Here is a 22,234-nt window from a genome sequence, read left to right on the forward strand (position 1 = left end):
GCACTCTTCCGTAACATAATTTTTGCTCCGAACACAACAACAGCGTATAATAAAACAACCGCTGCTGAGCTGACCATATTATATATTTTAATTTATATTACAATTTCAACAACTTTTTGTAATTGTCCTCCTTTTTGGACCCAAGTGTCCTCCTTCTCAGGGTCATGCTTCTGGTCACCTTAGTGACTGGTGGCGTAACATGTATTCTACTGTAATCTTGCACAAGTAAAAATTCAACATCCATGTACACATTTTGTCAAAAAATGTTACTCTCCGCATGACTCTTTAACGTAATGTCCTCTGTCATCAATTGTCTCTGGAGTGGGGGGTGTGGGCTTCTTATCCAACAAATTACATCCCTGAACTTTTAAAACATATCAATGGCCTACTACAATTGTAAATATCCTTTGGCCTCTTCTGCAATTGGGCCTTGATACAATCTAATCTATAATCCAATATTTGTTGTCCATTCTGCACAGTTCTTGGGGACTTTCCACACCAGCACAATTTTCCCTGTTCCTCTATTCTGCACTAGTACTCTATTTTTTTTAAACTTAATGTAGGCCCATTCTAATATAGCAGTTACATACAACACAGATGAAACTCAGGAGAGTGAATTAGAGATAATGGTAGTGGAAGAGTGTTATACCTTTGTGCTTCTCTTTTTTGCCACTCCTATAAAATAAATCTGGGGCACCACTGCTTTTGCCTGTTAATGTTTGCAATGCTGGGGTGAAAACTATTGTATTTCTTTGATTAAACGGCGCCCTTAAATAAACGCCGCCCTGGAATAAGCGCTCCACCAAAAATGAACATTGTGTAATAAAAGGCGCCCTCAATTAAACGCTGCACCAAAAAAAGATCAGAAAAGGGTTATTTGACTGGTTAAATTAAAACACAGTATTTATTACACAAGTAAATCACAAGTGTAGCCTACTATAATTCCCATGATGCACTGGCAGACACAAGTGGCTTTCTTGCTTCAGGTTTATTTGAAGCTTCTTCTCCAAATTTACCTGAAATTCACACTGTAACGAGAAAATAAAGACCACATTAGCTTAATATGAACATACAATGACATGTGCAGCATGTAAATAATGTTCACCAAAGTAAAATACAGATACAAAACAACATACCTAGTTGGCTGCATGCTGTAGCTTACACAGCAGTGCAGGGACAGGGAATAGAGGTTTCCTTAGATCGCTAACAACCGCTATAACAACCTTAAACTTTTATCAGAGCAATAAATTGTCTGTGCTTTGCTGGCTGTTAGCTTAATTGTCGACTCTTTCACTCACAAGCGTCCCAAAAGGCCTTCAAAACAAAGGCACTTTACTCTTACCAAATAAAGTCACTTAATAATACTGATTAAGGCCTATAGGTATAGTTATATATATTGTATACAATATAGCGAGTTAGCTGACCCACCACTCCTGAATGTGCCTTTCATCAACCTCAAGTTCGCGTGCTACAGGTCTGTTGCTGCTGGTGAGCGCTTTCTGCACAGCTTTCTGTTTGAAAGCTAAAGCAGACTATAAGAATGTTTTAGCATGCTACTTCAGATTTCTACGCAAAGTAGAGACACGCGTGGCTTCAATTTATACTTGGCGTGTTCGACCTCCTTGTCTATTTGTTTGTCTATGGCCGCACTGCAGCTACAATTCACTGAATCTCTCTTACTAATTAAACGATGGCCTTGAATAAACGCTGCACCACAAATGATCATTGTGTAATAAACGCTGCAGTGTTTAAATGAAGGACACATTTGGAACTCACAATACTAATTAAAATTACATCAACAATGACATGTAAAAAATAACAACCCAACCGCATAGTTACGTACAGTATACTAATTTCAAACGTGTCTCACAGAAGCAAGTATAATGCGTGACAAAGGAATCCTAATAAGAATGGCAAACAAACAAGCTTTTTTTAGCAAGAATACAAATGACAGACATCTACTCATCAATAATTCAGTTAGTTTTACTTTATGAAAAGAAAAAGAAAATTTGACTGATTACTCTTCCTTAAAAAGTAACTCATACAAAAAAAGAGTTTAAGTGTCTCTATACATCCCTTAAATTAAAAAAGAAAAATCCTCAAACTTGGGTTACCACTTGTAACTTTACATTTAAGTATATGAAATTTACCATATAAAATTAACACATTTACAATAAATTCAATATCGTGTTCCTCATGCTCAAAAAGAGTCATCACATTCAAGTTTGATATTACAATTAGTCTTGCACCAAATATAATCTTTCATTTGGGTCCAAAAAGTAAACAAATGTATACAATGGTAAAACAAATGTGGTAAAGATTCTAGATCAGTATTGCAAAAGCTACAATTACTTTCAAAATCATAAAACTTGGAGAAATGTAAAATTGTTGGATGTTGCGTAACATTTTTGTATGTACTTCTTTAATCTTATTTGTAAAACTGAATTTGCAAGGTAGAAGCCAAGATTTTTTCAGTCAATATCTTTTTTTCTCCGAAAATCTTTTCCCTCTTGCATACAATGTGTAACGGATATGTTTTTTGTTGTATTTAGAACTCATATCAATGCCTTTTATCATCAAACAAGATTCTATTTTTAATACTGCTTGAAACTGAAGATGACATTTCAATAAAAGTGATAGACCAGTAGGGATATCTTTCACTACATAATTAATCTCTGTACTTGTTACAAGAAAGGCTTTAACCAGAAGGAATCGCTCATAACCAAACAAAAAAACTGTGTCATCAAATAGATAATGTACATATGTAGAATACCTTTATCAATCCTATTCTGTTTAAATATATACTTTTTCCCAACCGTAATGCCACTATTGTTCCATTGTGAAAAGTTGTGCGTATAATAGATTCCAAGCCAGAAGAACCTATAGGTAAAATGTTGATTACTTTATAGGCAACTTAATCATTTTAAAAATACAAACAAGCAGGAATGGAAGACCACTCACTTGTTTAAAGATATTGTTTGGAATGAAATACAGAATAGAGTATGGAGTTTTAAGACATTCTTTAACCCATTTGACTTTAAATGTATTATTTAAATCGATAAAATGTAATAATTTAAACTTATTTTCTGGATGCAGAATTATTATTATTTTTAGATGGTGGTGTTTGTTTTTCCAGCCAAAATGTATAAATATGTTGTTGATTTCCTTAGAAGTCAAGCCTGGATGTAAACAAACAAGTATGCATGGAAACAACCTACCCTGACGAAAACATAGTTAGAAATAAAAGTTAACACATAAGTTTAAACACAAAGCTTACTGATGGTAAATATAGCCAGAACTGTGTTTTGGTTGTCCTTTGATGATAAATTCAAAGTTTGAAAAAACTATCTCAGTATACCTGCTTCTCGTCCATATATTGTGTACGTATAACGGGACAAGTTATCCCTTATTTCTCAGCGTGAGAAATGGTTGAAATGCGTGAGAAATACAAGGTGTTACGTCAGCGCGTGAGAAATGGATGGAATGCGTGACACTTGCGAGCCCTGTTCATTGTTAAATACATTTGGCAAATATAACAATGAGTAATGTTTATATTACATAAAGCTCAAAAAACTATTTTGTACACGCATTAATGCAAAGAAAATGGCTTGTGCACTCGGCGCGCTCTCTGCACACTTGCATTACTTCCTGAAGTCTCTATATACGCTCACATCAAAATGATACTAGGACCTAAGTTTGGGCTAAGCCCTTAATGTTTAAGTCTGGCTCCGCCCCTGCCTACCACCACAAATAGAATCAAATGCACACGGTGTGTTAATGCACACAGTGTTTACATTTTTAAGTGACTGAGGAACTGTTCCATAAAGCAAATTTAACACAGGCATGTCAGTTACTTGCTTATGTAATTAAATAATTAAGGAAAAGCCAGACTTATTTTGACAGTCTCACTTCAGCGAGAGTTCCGTTCCATTAAGGTGGCTTATTCTAGTCATACCTATGTAACCAAGGTAACGTATACTTCTGAACTAGCGTGCTCTGTGTCGGGCTAAAAGTCAAGCTAAATTAAGATGTGTTGCGAATAATTTCAAACAGGCGGAAACAGAATCTCAAAAGACAGTTCCGTTGAGTAAATTCCAGCGTGCAAAGCACTTTAATCGGGAACATAAGTGCAGACATGAATGAATTTACGTGTTTACTTCATCTCCAAAGAATGTATTAATTTAAATTAACAAGTAAAAAATAATGTCACTAACTGTTTTCAAAAGCCATTGGTTAATTCAGTGGTTCTCAATCCTGGTCCTCGGGACCCCCTGCCCTGCATGTTTTAGATATTTTCCTGCTCCAACACACCTGATTCAAATAAAAGGGCTTGATAACTACCCATTAATTTGAATCGGGTGTGTCTGAGGAGGGAAACATCTAAAACATGAAGGGCAGGGGTCCCGAGGACCAGGATTGAGAACCACTGGGTTAATTGACATAAAATAAGGCCAAACCAAGCAGAGCGTCTAGAAAAGTTACAATCAACTGTGGCATATCCGTTCTTCGACAACCCTGTGGATGAAGCCCCAAAGCCCCTCCCTGAGTCACCACCTTACTGCGGTGGAGGGGTTTGCGTGTCCTAGTGACCCTGGAAGCTATGTTATCGGGGGCTTTATGCCCCTGGTATGGTCACCCAAGGAAAACAGGTTCCATCCCGGTGGTCTCATCCCGGTGGACGAGAGGGTTGCCTCCCTCCGCCTTCGGGTGGGGGGACGGGTCCTCACTGTTGTTTGTGCTTACGCACCAAATGGCAGCTCAGAGTACCCACCCTTTTTGGAGTGTCTGGGGGGGTGCTGGAAAGCACTCCTCCCGGAGATTCCCTCGTCCTCCTGGGGGACTTAAATGCTCATGTGGGCGATGACAGTGAGACCTGGAGGGGCGTGATTGGGAGGAACGGCCCTTCCAATCTGAACCCGAGCAGTGTTTTGTTGTTGGACTTCTGTGCTAGACACAGCTTGTCCATAACGAACACCATGTTCAAGCATAAGGGTGTCCATATGTGCACAAGGCACACGTTCAATGATCGACTTTGTAGTCGTGTCGTCTGACTTGGGGCCGCATTTCTTGGACACTCGGGTGAGGAGAGGAGCGGAGCTGTCACCTGATCACCACCTGGTGGTGAGTTGGCTTCGATGGTGGGGGAGGACGCCGGTCAGGCCTGGCAGGCCCAAACTTAATGTAAGGGTCTGCTGGCAGAATCCCCTGTCAGAAAGAGCTTCAACTCCCACCTCCTTCGATCATGTCTTGGGGGGCCGGGGACATTGAGTCCGAATGGGCCTTGTTCCGGGCCTCCATTGTTGAAGCGGCTGACCGGAGCTGCGGCGAAAGTCGGTCGGTGCATGTCGCGGCGGTAACCCTCGAACCCGGTGGTGGACTCCGGAGGTGAGGGATGCCGTCAAGCTGAAGAAGGAGGCCTATCGAACTTTATTGGCTGGTAGGACTCCAGAGGCAGCTGATGTGTACCGGCAGGCCAAGCGGAACGCGGCTTTGGCGGTCGTGGAGGCAAAAACCCGGGCATGGGAGGAGTTTGGCGAAGCCATGGAGAATGACTTCCCAACAGCTTCAAATAGGTTCTGGACCACCATCCGGCGACTCAGGAGGGGGAATCAGTGCTCTGTCAACAATGTATACGGTGGGGATGGTGCGCTGCTGACCTTGACGGTGGAAGGAATACTTCGAAGTAGGGATGGGCATTCGACTAAATTGTCTTAATCGATCGTCGGGAGAATTAACGATCGATTTTCGATTAATCATTAACATTTTTATATTAAAATTCACAATTTATAGGCTATATTAAAATGCAATGAAAATAGAAAAAACACAGCGTGTTTCCGCATTGAGATCTGTAGTGTAAAGGGCCCTATTATCGTCCACTCTAAATCTCCAACGTTCGGGGGCCCATTATCGTCCACAACCGTTTCTTCCGTTAATTTATTAAAGATATGCAGCAGCAACGAAAGAAAGTAACTCATCGATATGTACACATCTTATATTGCTGCACACCAAATTACAGCTTCTTACTTCGAGATTTGAGTATGTAAATACGCTCTCAAACCGTATGTGTAGCATCTGCCTTCCGCAGCGTCAAACTGACAATTCTCCATTGAAAGTGGTTGGGTGGACGATAATGGGACCCCCTGGCTAACTGCTAAAATCAGGAAAGTAACATTTCTAGGCATATCCGGATTGGATTTCAATACCGGAATGTTATAATATAGGTGTGTATCTATATATTAAAGTATAATGCTGTGACATAGGCCTAACGTTTTTAATTTGTATTATAACGACATTTTGGTAACATTGCTAACGAGCGTCGAGAACTAGGTGGACGATAATGGGACCCCTTACTAGGTATTACAACAAAAGCAACTATTTCTGTAACTCCTAGAAGCGGAGCCGACAGCTAGAAGCTGTGTTCAAATTCAACTGACCCTCGTTTTTTTCCGGCTAATTAACAAAGCTTCATAAAAACCTTCGCCCTCAACAATACTTAAGGGTAGCATATCCATCTCGATGGACTTACAGATCCGTTGGGTAATTTTCTCTGCTCGTTGTGCATCGCAGCTCCTCCGTGCTAGCACCTAGAGCAGGATGCACCGCCACTAACCAGGGTCGGATGTACGTTCTTCAAGTGGTACATCATTTGAGTCGTGGAGGAGTTGTATTTATACTCAGCTTTGCAGTGTTGGCAGTGAACAAAGTAATTTTTTAGTCAATATGGTCTCACGCTGCACTTCGCCGTGACCTCTTCATATTTACTTTTGAAATAGCTACATGGAAACTCGCCGGTAATTGAGTAGGCCTGTGGCGTTTTTTTCCAAACATTGGCTTCATTTGGTAAAATGTTTAATTGCTGCCACATAGCGAAATCCATTGCAATCCTTCAAGACTCACACTACGCAACAGAACACGCATTAGTTTTATCAATGAACAAATAATGTTATCGACTAAATTCTTAACGATCGATAATCGATCGTCGATTAATTATGCCCATCCCTACTTCGAAGACCTCCTTAATTCCGCCAACACGCTTTCCGACGTGGAGGCAGAGTTTAGGGACAACTTCTATCTCTGGGGCTGCAGGCAAGCAACTTCTATCTCTGGGGCTGAGGTCGCCGAGGTGGTTGAAAAGCTCTGCGGTGGCAGGGCCCCTGGGGTGGATGAGGCCCGCCCGGAGGCATTCCCCCCGAGGCAAGCAACTTCTATCTCTGGGGCTGAGGTCGCCGAGGTGGTTGAAAAGCTCTGCGGTGGCAGGGTCCCTGGGGTGGATGAGGCCCGCCCGGAGGCCCGCCCGGAGGCCCGCCCGGAGGCCCGCCCGGAGGCCCGCCCGGAGGCCCGCCCGGAGGCCCGCCCGGAGGCCCGCCCGGAGGCCCGCCCGGAGGCCCGCCCGGAGGCCCGCCCGGAGGCCCGCCTATTTGACACAAAATAAGGCCTTAGAAACTAAGCAGAGCGTCAAGACAAGTTGCAATCAATTATGGCGTATCCGTTCTTTGACAATCCTGTGGTGTATTATACAAAGAGCGTTTATCCCACCAGCCCCAAGGGTCTTCAGAGACAGAAGTAATGATTCCCTGACCAGTATCTGTGGAAGAAGTATAGGTTCAGCAGGCCCATTATAGTTTATCTAGATAGATTTAATTGTCATTCTTAAAAAAAAGAAAACATTAATAATATATATATATATATACAAAATAACACTTTAGCAACTCTTAAGGATTGCAATGAACACATAAGAGCAGCCTACCATTCTTTGTAAAGTAATAGGAAGGAGAGTAGACTATAATAGTAGAAAGGAGGGTAGTAGACTGCAGTCTATGTAGGTAGGCCTAGACCAGGGGTCGGCAACAGGCGGCCCGCGGGCCCCGCCAGCGATTTTATTTGGCCCGTCAAAATATTTCCGATAATATATTTTTTTTACCCATTCTCCATGTAGGCCTAGTTGTTGCGCGTGCACGTATCACAAGGGCACCTATCGCAGCGTCTAAATAGGCAGTAACCCAGACTCTGGGTTAAATTAGAGTGTTCCCATGCTCTTACTTACAATGGAAAAGGGTGCTGTTATGAAGTGCCCTTTATGCTGCCCCTACATGACGTGTCCCAAATGTTGCCTTTTCCAAAGAAGACAATTAGATGCTGTGCCCAACAGTCTCCACTAATGTTCCCAGTAGGGCATGCTTTCCCAAAGTGAGGCTGTGACAACACTTGGCAAACTCCTTTTGGACGATCGACTGATCTGGGCTGCACAGTCTAAGCTTATTGAGGTCTAGCTTGAATTAGCGTTGCCTGTTAGTGGAATGGAACGTTAGTGGAACGGCTTGAAGCTTAAAGGCACATGAAATGCTGTTTTTTGATGCTTTTATATAGGCCTTAGTGGTCCCCTAATACTGTATCTGAAGTCTCTTTCCCGAAATTCAGCCTTGGTGCAGAATTATAGCCACTACGAGTAGTCCCACAATGAGCTTTCCTCAGAACGCGGTTTCTGTGTCTGTAGTTTTAAATGCTAAATGAGGACGGGAGAAGCGGCACCATGCGGTAATGTTTTCAGTGGATGTATCGCAATGGCTTGTAGACCCTTTGCTGTAAGATGCCTCAAATGCGTCACTCGACAGGCCCCCGTCCAAGTACCGTCGCACGACGGGCCCTCCCTCAGTACAGCGCTGCACTCCCTGGATATTCTTATGTTCAAATACACGCTGATAATGATCTAACGGTAATGTCAAATGCCATTTATACACCTAAAAAGGCAAACTTATCTCAGTCATGCTTGTTATTATTTTTTGGGGAAAAGTAGCAATTTATACCAAAATCATATGCTCATCCTACATGTACTATAGAAACTATCAAAAAACTATTAAATGAAATGAATAAGTTCTTATTTTCTTTGGTATTTTTGTGATTAGCAATGATGATTGCTGGGTAATATGTATGTTGTTGTACAATGTCATGTCTCTATTTGATCATGTGACAATACAATACACTATAGTTACACCAATTCGAAGGTCACGACAACGCAGTTCATTAAACACAGCACAACTGAACGTGTAGCAATGCCTGTCACGACGTGTGGAGGGGTAGGACCCAAACGCAGGAGAGTCAGAAGGCATGGTCAAAAACAAAGGGTTTAATACTCGAAAACGGGAAACAGACAGGGTACATGCAGGGACAAAGGGCAATGCTAATACAAAGACTGGACAAAAAACAGGAACCTAAATACACAGAAACAAACAAGACACAGGTGAACACAATGAAACTAACGAGAACTGAACGAGACACAGGTGACAACAATGACAGGGAAACACTAGGGCAGGGCAAAACCAAAAACAATAGGGGGGCACGGCTGTGGCCGCGACAATGCCTTTTAAGCATAAGAGTGGAAGCAGGAAAAGGCCAGAGAAAAAAGAACAAGATGAGAAGGTGGCAAAGCTGCCAAAATTGGATTATTTTTTAACTAGACCATCAACTAGCCCAGCCCACGAAGTCCGCCACCCCGAAACGGACGTCCCCCCTGCTAGCAGCAGTGCAGCAGTTCAGCTGAGATCCGTATCGCTGCCGTCAGACAGGTAACTTACAGCTATTGTGATAAATATACATTTCAAGCCAAGTTATAGCCTACATACATTATGGTCGGGCATGATAACTAGGATACAAGTCGGGTAAATAGTGGTCACTACTAGGTGGATAGCAAATTATTATGTTAAGCTAGCCAATAGCCTAGCAGGGTGCTAGGGAGGCTATTCCTATTCCTATTTCACACCCCTAAGGATCCCTCAATATTTGCACTTCATTGACAACGCCGGTGTCAAAAGTTTTGTGTTGTTTGCGATTGCGTTGCTTGTATTTTTATTTACGTTCCGTTGCACAGTTTAGGAGGTTACAACGTTTTTGTGGCAAAAAGTGCCTTTTGTCAAACTCAGTGGGCAATTGATGTTTAAAAATACATTAAATTTACATCAAACATTGGCGTCAAAAAACTGGTCAAATATGCAAATCAAGTTGATGTCAAAAACTTGATGTCCATTTGACATCCAAACACCGATGTTAAAAATACATTGAATTTAGATCAAACGTTGACATCAAACGATAGGTCAAATATGCAAATCAAACTGATGTCAAAAACTTGATGTCCATCTGACATCCACACACTGATGTCTTATTCTTGACAACCAAAAAATAACTCAAAAGTAACCAAATTTAAGAAAAGTTTTATTCATCAGCTTCAAATGTAAAAGTACAAATGTAGGCTGGATTTGGTCAAATACTTATTCTGATCTTGAACAATGATCAACTGCTGTCTGGCCCCTTTTGGCGTCCCACACCCCCATATCTGTCGGGAGCAGACCGGAGATAGTTCTTCATATGATTTTTTATATCACCTCTGACAATGCTGGTTTTGACTGCTGTACAGCACCTGAATGACGATGGAGAAACATCTATTACAATTTTAGGACAGTGGAAAGTACAGAATACATTTTCAGAAACCATCACTGGTCTGATACACTCAAGTTGAGCATTTCAGAGGACTGGACAGAACGGATCTAGATAAAATCATACTAGAAGTGATGAAGTATTACACAATTACCTGTTATAACTTGGCTGAGCCGTGTTTTGCCAAAGGCTTTCTTTAGCCCTGTGCCATCCATGTTCATTATAGCCATCAACTTGTTTGTAAGAACTCTGTAAAAGGAAAAACCACATTCAAGTGAGATCAGAAACCAATATTTGTTTGGCTGAATGAACAATACAAATAAGTGACCAGAGTGGCTGAGCCTTCAAGCAGAGGACTGTCTTAGTTTCTCAGTCACTTTGGTGCATTTCCCAAATTATCATTAACGTTTGCACAACAGTAAGTGTATTGCTCAATCCAATCTGTACAAACTGCCCCACACAGTTGATTACCTCTAGAATGCTTTGTAAAATACTTAGTGTATGTCTCAAAAGCAAGTACTTGTGCCAATCAACATGTCAGTGCCATTAGAATGAACAGTTGATTTTACGGTTCAGTTTGTACTGCAGTTTGTCAGCAGATCCTGTAATTAATTGTCATACAAGAAGACTACTGATTTACAAAACAGCAATTCATTCTAAAAACGTGTAATAGAAATGAAAAATTATTAAAGACAAACTGCATATGACAACTTATTCAATACTTCATAAAATGACTCAGGCAATGACTTAATACCTAAATGTGACTATTCAACAGAGCTTTTATGATGTGGCTAGATGTGAAGTTTTGAGATTTAAATTCTGATATGAGAAAGGCACCAAAGTGACTGAGAAGCTCATCCTGGACTTGCTGTCATAGCAACAGGTCTGCAAGCTTAAACCTGCTCGGGAGCAGGTTTATTTTATGTAAACACGATTAGATTGAGGCTTTACAAGCAAAGGTGATACAAGAAGTCTGTAACAGACATGTCCGTTTTTACTACAGGAACCTGTTGGAGAAGGTGCAAGAATAATAAGCAGAATTTAACATGAAAAATGAATTGCTTGCGTGATAGCCTTGCTCCTTAATCACAGCGCGATATGCTAGCCTATACTTTGAGAGGATAGCCTATCGTTTTTTTGTAAGGGTGTCATTTACATAATACACTTGTTGAAACCACATCATATGATTTAAAGATGATAAGTTAAAATATCAAAGAATGAAAAAAAACAACAACATAGGCCTAGCTAATTGTAGTAAGCGATAAAATGTGTGGTCACTACTCTACATTTAATTTGGTCTGGTACTTTTTGCCAGCCTTCTTTCTTGGATTTTGCAGACTTTGAGGTGTTCCCTGGCGTTCTGATTAAATCTTCAAATTCGGAGTAACCTTCGAGCAAGCTGTTGCGCTGTTGGCTCTGTTGCGGAAAAAACAAGGCGCTCATTTTGGCCACGGTGAGCAGCCATAGACTTTTGTGAGCAGCCAATAGCAGCATTGCTGATCAAGGTTTCTACTATCGATACATACCCCCTTTTAGACCAACGCATAACTCAATCCAGCTATACTAATTATAAACAACATGGGTGTTCAAAGAACCGAATTAGCCACATCATGATTAGTAAGATGATATCATCTTGGATGTGTCATTTGATCTTGGATGTAATAAGCTACGTACGGGGAACGGGCCCCTGGTCCAGCACGTAAAATATTGATCATTGTTTTCCAGAATGAGCGAGCTTAAAGAGAAGGATTCAATGTATTTAGCACAGCTTGACTCAGGGCTGAGGTGCAAATGGAGCTGGGCCTGGCTAAAGATCGAGGTCAAGACCCATGTGAAGGGGATTGGCACATTTCTTTGGGTCGCTACCCACACGGTTTGCTGTGTGGCTCCTTCCACGAATGCACAATCCTTACAAGTTGTACCTCATTGTAAAGGTGACTAATCAGGCTTTCCAACGATATAAAATACAATACCAATTATTGAAGGGGAGAAATAATCGACCAAAATAATGTTTCCAAACTTTTTTTGAGGAGTTCATGTTCAGTGGTGTAAATAAATGTTTTGACTATGTTACCTGACGTATTTTCCTGGGGGGGTCACCTTTTTCAGCCATTCAGAATTTGCAGGTATGCCAGGTGGAACTGAGAATCTTGAAGCAAACAGCTTTGGCCCACCTGGGACAGCTTTTCACGAACATCGGCCAGTAGATAGAGGACCCTTCTTTGGAACTTTTGAAGGGCAAATCGGAATGAAAATAAACATTAGTTCCATTTGCAAAAGGAGTTAGGAGGTATACTAACTTCCATTATCTGATGGGATTGGTTCCCTCATGTGGAGTGTGGGACCACCGATGAGTAGACTGGGAGTGATGGTGTGTAGAGCTGTGGTGCGGAGGGCGGGACTTCTGGCTGGAGAGCGGGAGCTCTTGTGCTGAGTGTGTGATCTTTTGGGTGTAGTTTGAAGGATGTGTAGGAGACTGGGACTTAGATCTGTGTCTCTTTTGTTGAACCCTTGGTGGTTTTGTCAAGGATGGACCTGACAAATGAGCAACAACAAAATGGAGCAATTAGATGATGGATTTGCTGCATTAAGCACTTTCAGATAGAAAATATACATGAAAGTTTTGATGCTTAACAGGTTGCTTACTGTGTTGTGACTGTGGTTCCACACATCGTTTCTGCACATTGCCACATCTGGTTCCAGCACCATCTGAGCTGCTTTCATCCTCATCTGTGTAAGAGGAGAAACAACAGTATTACCACAATGCATAGTGTCACAACATATACTATTATCCAGCACCAGAAACTATGGGCCTGCCACAATGTGCAGTTATTGTATACCTAAGATAAACCCTGGTTATCTTTTCTTCTTCACCCTCCTAACAGGAATGCATTCTTCCTCACTTAGCTGTGCAGTTGTTGTTTGGTCGAATGCTTCACACTCTTCTCGCTTCTCTGAAGTAAATGGAACAAGCAGGCTTATAATAACTAACTTGATTTGAGTAGTAGAAAATCCCAGATTTAACTTTAAAAATCTTTATGTAAACCTACTTGAGTTGATTTAGATTTTCAGCAGTGGAAACTTTTGCCAGCTGCTTCCTGGTTGTTGCATTCCTTCAGCTGTTCTCCTGTTGGCCAGTAAACCATGTTATCCTTCACCCAAACATCCGGGATGACTCCCTCCTCTTCTCCCTTTGGCTCTGTCCAAACTGCCTACGGTGGCCGACATGTGCAAATGCGCTGCAAATTAAGAAAACACATGCAAATTAAGAAAACATCTTCATTAATTTGACAAGTCATGCGCAGCATTCAGCAAACACGCTGTAAATACACACAACACAAGCAAATACATAAACACGCTGCAAATACATAAACGCGTTGCAAAAACGAAAGCACACAAACCAAAAACGCTGCAGTACATAAATGCGTTGCTAAAACGAAAGCACGCAAACCATAAACACTGCATCCAGTTTTCACAACGGAAGTTCTCCAGGCCTCTAGGGGGAGCACTAAATGGAACAGCTTGATTTTCGTCCCCACAGAGCAAGAGAGAAAGAGCATATGAGAAGTTTGGACCAACATTGAAGTAAAAAGGCGACATAAAAAGTTTGGTATTCGTTTTTACATGTGGCCCTCCTCTTTTACAGTTTTTCAAAAGAGCAACTTTGATTTTTGTCCCCTTTCCAAAACAAACTTCTCATATGCTCTCTCTCTCTCTTGCTCTGTGGGGACGAAAATAAAGCTGTTCCATTTAGTGCTCCCAGAACAACGTATGCAGAGATTCAGGCAACTGAAAAAAAATATATATATTTTTAATTTATTATTTTAATTCATATTTTCATAAATTCGTAATTTTATTAAACATTATGTTTATTTACTTCATGAAAAACGTATAACAGTCTGTGTTAAACGTTATACGATATGTAAGTGCTATAATTTTGAATACAGGATCGAGCTGATACATAGCGACTGGCCCGTTAAGACAGCATTGCTTGAAACTGAAAATAATCGAATATGGCGGAGAGATTCCATGTTCATTAGAATCTCTCCGCCATTTTAAATTATTTTCAGTGCTACAATGCATTTTGCGCGCTTCTGTTTACATACAGTAAAATCATGGGAGCTGCCTATTTATAAGTTATTAGTTCAAACAAACGTAAAATAAACATTTACCCCTTTGACATTTAAAATCAATGCTTAACCCATTCTTGACTGAGTTTCAAATATTTCCAAAAGTCCCCACAGTGCAAGTTATTTTTCCAAAACGGTAGGCTAGCTAGCAAGCTTAGCTGCCAGGCTAAGTGACCTAGCATTATACTCGTAGCAATAGACCTAATCAGAATGTTTGTAAACAAAGGTTGCCAAGACACTTCCGGGTGGATAACTGTCATCTTGTCAACAGCAGTTAGTATGGTAGCATAGCATAGTAGTTCATTGTAGTTCATTTAAAAGATTAGATCGAAAAGATTAACGTCATGCCGAAATCTTGTTGTGTTTGGGGTTGTAATGTCAAATGTACACAGGCATTTAAAGGATAAGCCTTTTTCCGTTTTGCCACGGTTAAATCGAAATCGACCCAACGGAACCTGTGGATAACGTTAGCACAGATCCAGCTATAGTAGCCTAGTCTACGTTTACCGGGCGGTCTCGCTGCATCTAACGGTACCAATGGAAAGGCTGGCAACCAACCACTTATGCCCGGATTCCTTCCGGAAGGAAGACATTTCCTCACAGATCATTTATAAAACGTTTTTGTTGGGTTGCTGTTGGGTAGCATAACGTTGGGTAGCAAATCGTGCAAGCTTGCTAGCTTGTGAGTACTAGTCCAGTTGATGTAAATAAACAAACCACACACAGTGGCGTGATCTGGCTGGAGTTTTTCATTTACAGGCCATTCAATTTCAGGCCTAGGGCCTAGACCTCAGGTCATACATCATAACACACTCAATGCTAATAGGTATCAAGCCCCATGGCTCGATATCATGTGTTTCCAAAATGTGGGGAGGAAGAATATCAGACAAGGAGATCAGTGCATAGTCTGACTTGTACACTAACATCAATTCAGGAGATCAGGTTATGGCAGACAGGGGTTTTTTGATTGTTGAAGAAATGGCAGAATGTGGTGCCACACTGGTCATGCTTTCATTCCTCAAGAGGAGAAAGCAGCTAAAATGTAGCTAGGCCTAACACTATTATAATATGGCCATGAAAACAAAATACAAATATTTCATTATTTACAGTAATTTGTACAGTACACACAGTAAACACAGTATTTACAGTAAGTACAGTACACACAGTAATTACAGTAAACACATGATTTACAGTAATTTGTATTGTATTATTTATAGATATCTGTGTATTTAGAAGGTTTACTTATTAAAGCTTAGCATAGATGTCATTTATGTTCTGTGTACTTATGTTAGGCCTATGTAAATGCCAGGTGCTTGCGTTGTCTTAAGAATGTGCATCGGACAATAAAAGACTTGAACTGGAACTATATGAAAACAATATATATATGCTATATACAGACGTATACCTACTATATGAAACAATCAGAAACAATATTATCGTTATTCGTTTACAATATCAACAGCAACAACATCGGGAACGTCTCATTTTTCAGTTCACAAGATCGTAATCATGAAACGTGTTATAATCATAAAACGTGTTTGTGGTTTAATGACATGGAAAATCCTGTTGGCTTCAATGGTTTTTTAAGGTTTACTATCGCCAGCCAAGATTGACGTTATCCACCCGGAAGTAAGATATTTGTTGTTGTGACGTCAGGCTGAAATGTCCTATACTTCCATGCTAATGTTACTGGCTAACCTACTAAAGCGTTTATAGAGTAGTTTTTATCTATGGGAAAATATGCAATTGCATTATGTCCGAATTACATTGACGTTACTGTGGCAAACGGACGTATGTGACGCTACTCCTTTTACACAGCTTCAACTGGCCTAGCATTATTCAGGCTACATTAGCTTTCACTGGTGGGAGATTAGTAATTGCGCAAACACGTGTTCTTCCAAGTTTAACTGATGTTGTACATTTCATGAGATGTCAACACATTTACCCACCTGATTAAAAGTTGATGAGCTTGAGCTGGACAAAATCGAGTTCACGATGATGTGAAAATATTTTCCGTTGGGTCGTTCCTTTGGGTGTGGGGATTCTCTTGGCTTACACTTGACCTTGTCATAACCAGAGGCTACTAACACAGCGCCATCTACAGGTGTGGTTTTAAACAGCAGAGAAATCCTCATTAAATGGGCATTGTATCTGTTCAACTGCAAAAAGGAAATCAGTAGTAGTAAAACAAATCAAAGTTTTAGTTTTTCACTTCAGACATCAAATGTCAATGTTTGTCACTTTGAAACTTAACACTAATAAACTGTTTCCAGCTGGAACTTCACATTCGGGAACAATTGTGGTACATACAATCACTGATTTAATTCTGAAAACTGCCAGATACCCACAATGAGCTAAAAGCACAATATTAGCTAAAAGCGCATCACTGGGCGTGAATTAATGTATGCGGTTCAAAAGGAGGTGTGCCAAAAGCACACGTTTTGAAGGCCTCAGTTAGCGTTTTGAGGCCTCAGTTAGGAAAAAATGCTATTTAAACGTAATCAAAGCTGAAGATAAAAAATGTAAAAATAGAATTATAATATATTATTAATCCGAAGTAAACATACTAGTCATTGATGTCAATGTGATGTCTGTATAACATCAATTTCTATGTCTAAAATAACAAGTTGAATTTATGTCAATCGGACGTCAAACATCTTGGCCTACATATACATTAAACCAATTTCTGTGTGGGATTAGTTTCTTATTTTCACCCACCTTCCACTGGAATAAATTGCCATACAACTGAATTATAAATGATGTTATATAGGGATGGGCGGTATGACGGTATATACCGTGTGACGGTAGAAATGTGTCTACCGGGAGAGATTTGGCTATACCGTTTCAACCGCGGTATACTTTATACTATATTTTTGTATTACACGTGTCAATTAAATGTCTGGTTGTTGTATTTTATATAAGCCATCATATAATTCGCATTCTTGCAATATTTAGAATTGTAGTTTAACTTCTATTTGATTTGCTATTTTCGTTTGACCTGAAGCACATTTGCGTTGGTCTGACGGAATTTTCGATGTGGAGTGTATTTTGTCTAAGCGGACCACATTCATGCCGATGCTAATTACTTATATATTTGATGTCCCATTCTGCAGGTAACCAATTCGATTTGTTGTTCAAGTTTTATGTTTTGCGCAGTAAAATTCTTGTTGTAAAATTACACTGGTGGCGTTGCTAGCATTCTTGATCTAGGATGACTAGTGAAGGCTAGTGTCAACTACTTACTGAGAGTGAGGTCATGCCAGGAAATATCAAACTGAAACGGATCGACCGAGGTACGCCGAAACGAAGTTATATGGATAGTAAAAGTCAGACTGATCACTTTCGCTCATTTTGAAATTTTCGTCGGAGGGCATGGGTCACCACGCGGATGGCATGACTGCGCATCAGCCAATCGGAACACTCGTACTCGTAACCTTTTTTTTTGTCTTTTGTTTTTAACTCAAGTGTTGTCTCATGTGAGGCAGTTGTTTTTGTTTGTAATAAATAAATAATAGTGTGATGATGTACTGTATGGTTATTTTGCACCATTTCTTAATTGAATTTACAGAACAATTACTATACCGTGATATATACCGTAACCGTGATATAAAATTACTCATACCGTGATAGAAGATTTTGGCCATATCGCCCACCCCTAATGTTATATATTATCTCGATCAAGTCTTGACTAATATTTGATATCAAGGTGCCTGCTGGGTAGCTTGCTCGTAGCACAATTCAGCTTCTCCACGCAGGACTATAGACTGAGACCAAATTGGTCGCTTTTGGCTTTTTTTTACTGACAATGATCGCTTCCAGCAAACTTCTTTTGAATTATCAATTTTCCCTTAAATATCAAGCTTATTTACGTGTTTGGGGGCACATTTTCAGTTAGCAGATGATGCAGTTTGAATCTTGATTCCATCTGAAAAATACTGCTGGTGACAACGTTATTAGAATAGTTTCAAAGGGGGTTCGGCTTGTTTCATAATAAACGGACCCATCTGCAACCGACGCAAGCAAGCACACCCTACAATTTCCCCAGAAATTGTACCCTCTCTATAGTCCAGGCAAAGTAGCGTTTTACGACAGACTAATTGTAAAATAATATTTTTCAGCATAGATCATTTTTATGAGGTGTCCAAAACAACATACTAAAAGTCCTAAGAAATCCTAGTTGTGGAAATATGTTTAATTCTCATCAATCCGAGATGTGTGCCAATAAGGCCAGGCAATATCACACCCCAATGGGGCTATTTTATTCCTTTACTCCTATCAAAATGAAACTTTACACAATAAAAATACCCATGAAAAGTAAACATTTGTATAACGGGTTTCTTTGAAAATGATTTGTAACATGCAAATGAGCTATACACTAATCGAATATGCCCAAAATACACTCAAATAGGCGCCACACTTATTGAATATGTCCTAATTTGCATAGGCAGAAACACCATTCATATGTATGACAAATACATCCGCCCAATCTTCATCCAATCATCCTACTGCCAATGACCCGATGGTCATTATTGGCATAAATCTCCCATCAAAAACATGCCATCCCCAGTCTTTTGGGTCCATACGTTCACTTCCCCTTTTCCAGTCCATCATTTGGTAAAGACCCGAAGACTATGGAACTTTGCAGCTGTTGACGTTGGAGGGAGAGTTGCATTTACATTAATGCATTTAGCAGACGCTTTTATCCAAAGTGACTTCCAAGAGAGATCTTTACAAAAGTGCATAGGTCACTGATCATAACAACGAGATAGCCCCAAACATTGCGGGTAGCCAAAACAGGAAGCATACATTTTGTAAGTCCCAAAGGGAAGAACCATAAGAGCATGTAGTTAGACAAGTTACAATTAAACAACATGAACCTCAGAAATGCAAGAGTGTACCTGTGGAAAAAGCAAGCAACAATAATATTTTTTACAGCGAGTACAATCATTTTAAGTCAGTTACAACTAACCAACAAAGTCTCTCAATAAGAGTCCTTGTGATCCTGGATGGAAACTAACATCAGGTCCAGCCACTCATTCCTAAGTACCGGAACAAGAGCGTCTTGAGCCTTTTCAGTGTCTCTGAAGGAGGTGGGGAGTTGGGTGTGCTCACACTTTCGGCGAACACAACCTTTGTTCTCTCACATATTTTTCTTATTACTTTTATTTATTTTCCCACCCCTAAGGATCCCTGAATATTTGGACTACATAGACAACTTGGCGTCAAAAGTTTTGTCTTGGTAGCGGTTGAGTTGCTTGTATTTTTATTTACGTTCCGTTGCACGGTCGTCGTCGTTGTCTGCCGCTTATCTGGGGGCAGCGACCTAAGCAAGGAGGCCCAGACGTCCCTCTCCCCGGCCACTTCCACCAGCTCTTCCTGGGGGACCCAGATGCGTTCCCAGGCCAGCCGAGAAACATAGTCCCTCCAGCGTGTCCTGGGTATTCCCCGGGGTCTCTTCCCAGTGGGACGTGCCCAGAACACCTCACCAGGGAGGCGTCCAGGAGGCATCCTGATCAGATGCCCGAGCCACCTCAGCTGGCTCCTCTCGATGCGGAGGAGCAGCGGTTCTACTCTGAGCCCCTCCCGGGTGACCGAGCTTCTCACCCTATCTCTAAGGGAGAGCCCGGACAACCTGCGGAGAAAGCTCATTTCAGCCGCTTGTATTCGCGATCTCGTTCTTTTGGTCACTACCCATAGTTCGTGACCATAGGTGAGGGTAGGAACGTAGATAGACTGGTAAATAGAGAGCTTCGTCTTTCGACTCAGCTAATTTTTCACCACGACGGACTGATGCAGAGCCCGCATTACTGCGGACGCCGCACCGATCCGCCTGTCGATCTCGCGCTCCATTCTTCCCTCGCTCGTGAACAAGACCCCGAGATACTTTAACTCCTCTGCTTGGGACAAGATTTCCTGCCCGACCCGGATATGGCACGCCACCCTTTTCCGGTTGCGAACCGCTCCAGTGAGAGCTGAAGGTCATGGCCCGATGAAGCCAACAGGACCACATCACCTGCAAAAAGCAGCGACCCGATCCTGAGGTCACCAAACTGAACCCCCTCAACGCCCTGGCTGTGCCTCAAATTCTGTCCATATAAGTAATGAACAGAATCTGTGACAAAAGGCAGCCCTGGCGGAGTCCAACCACCACCGGGAACAAGTTCGACTTACTACCGGCAATGCGGACCAAACTCTGGTACCGGCCCGATCAGGGAATCCGGTACCCCGTACTCTCGGAGCACCCCCCACATGAGCCCCCGAGGGACACGGTCGAACGCCTTTTCCAAATCCACAAAACATGTGTAGACTGGTTGGGCGAACTCCCATGTACCCTCCAGGACTCTGCGGAGGGTATAGAGCTGGTCCACTGTTCCACGGCCAGGATGAAAACCACATTGCTCCTCATGAATCTGAGGTTTGACAATCCGACGGACCCTCCTCTCCAGGACCTCTGAATAGACTTTTCCCAGGAGACTGAGGAGTGTCATCCCCCTAAAGCTGGAGCACACCCTCTTGTCCCCCTTTTTAAAGAGGGGAACCACCACCTGGTCTGCCAGTCCAGAGTCACTGTCCCCGATGTCCGGGTAATGTTGCAGATTCGTGTTAACCAAGACAACCCTACAACATCCAGAGCCTTAAGGACCTCCGGGCGGACATCCGGGCAGACCTCATCCACCCCAAGGGCCCTGCCACCGCAGAGCTTTTCAACCACCTCGGCGACCTCAGCCCCAGAGATAGAAGGGCCCCCCCCGATGTCCCCAGACTCAGCCTCCACGTCGGAAAGCGTGTTGGTGGAATTAAGGAGGTCTTCGAAGTGTTCCTTCTACCGATCCAGGACGTCCCCCGTCGAGGTCAGCAGCGCACCATCCCTACTTTATACAGGGTTGACAGAGCACTGCTTCCCCCTCCCGAGTCACCGGATGGTGGTCTAGAACCTTTTTGAAGCTGTTCGGAATTCATTCTCCATGGCCTCGCCGAACTTCTCCCATGCCCGGGTTTTTGCCTCCGAGACCGCCAAAGCCGCATTCCGCTTGGCCTGCCGGTACACATCAGCTGCCTCTGGAGTCCTACCAGCCAATAAAGTCCGATAGGCCTCCTTCTTCAGCTTGACGGCATCCCTCACATCCGGAGTCCACCACCGGGTTCGAGGGCTACAGCTGCGACATGCACCGACCGCCTTGGGGCCGCAGCTCCGGTCAGCCGCTTCAACAATGGAGGCCAGGAACAAGGCCCATTCGGACTCAATGTCCCCGGCCCCCCCCTAGACATGATCGAAGGAGGTGGGAGTTGAAGCTCCTTCTGACAGGGGGTTCTGCCAGCCGTTCCCAGCAGACCCTCACATTAAGTTTGGGCCTGCCAGGCCTGACCGGCGTCCTCCCCCACCATCGAAGCCAACTCACCACCAGGTGGTGATCAGTTGACAGCTCCGCCCCTCTCCTCACCCAAGTGTCCAAGACATTCGGCCCCAAGTCCGACGACACGACTACAAAGTCGATCATCCAACTGAGACCTCGGGTGTCAAGTTCAAGTCTTTACTTGTCAGGTACACAGAACAACACAAGGTTAGACTGGGCACTGAAATTCTTAAGACAAGACAACACAAGCACCTGGCATAACATAACATATAAGTACACGGAACACAATTTACATCAATGCTGAGCTTAAATAAGTGAAAC

General features: G+C 42.1%; 1 protein-coding gene and 1 long non-coding RNA gene across 4 annotated transcripts in view; one reads left to right on the plus strand and one right to left on the minus strand.

Annotated features, from left to right (window-relative positions):
- The window catches only part of negr1 (neuronal growth regulator 1), a 218,204-nt gene that overhangs the window by 108,983 nt on the left and 86,987 nt on the right, over nucleotides 1-22,234 (plus strand). The window lies entirely within an intron of this gene.
- LOC124478641 lies at nucleotides 10,190-16,640 on the minus strand. Of its 2 annotated transcripts, XR_006957256.1 has the most exons (8): nucleotides 16,508-16,640; nucleotides 13,479-13,667; nucleotides 13,269-13,382; nucleotides 13,075-13,158; nucleotides 12,777-12,963; nucleotides 12,503-12,656; nucleotides 10,583-10,677; nucleotides 10,190-10,411 (listed from the first exon to the last, which is right to left on the minus strand). It is a non-coding gene; the product is annotated as an uncharacterized LOC124478641 (long non-coding RNA). The 2 variants fall into 2 exon arrangements; XR_006957255.1 differs by having other exon boundaries at nucleotides 12,503-12,963.

Source organism: Hypomesus transpacificus, chromosome 16 (assembly GCF_021917145.1).
Source record: "Hypomesus transpacificus isolate Combined female chromosome 16, fHypTra1, whole genome shotgun sequence".
Lineage (NCBI taxonomy): Eukaryota > Metazoa > Chordata > Actinopteri > Osmeriformes > Osmeridae > Hypomesus > Hypomesus transpacificus.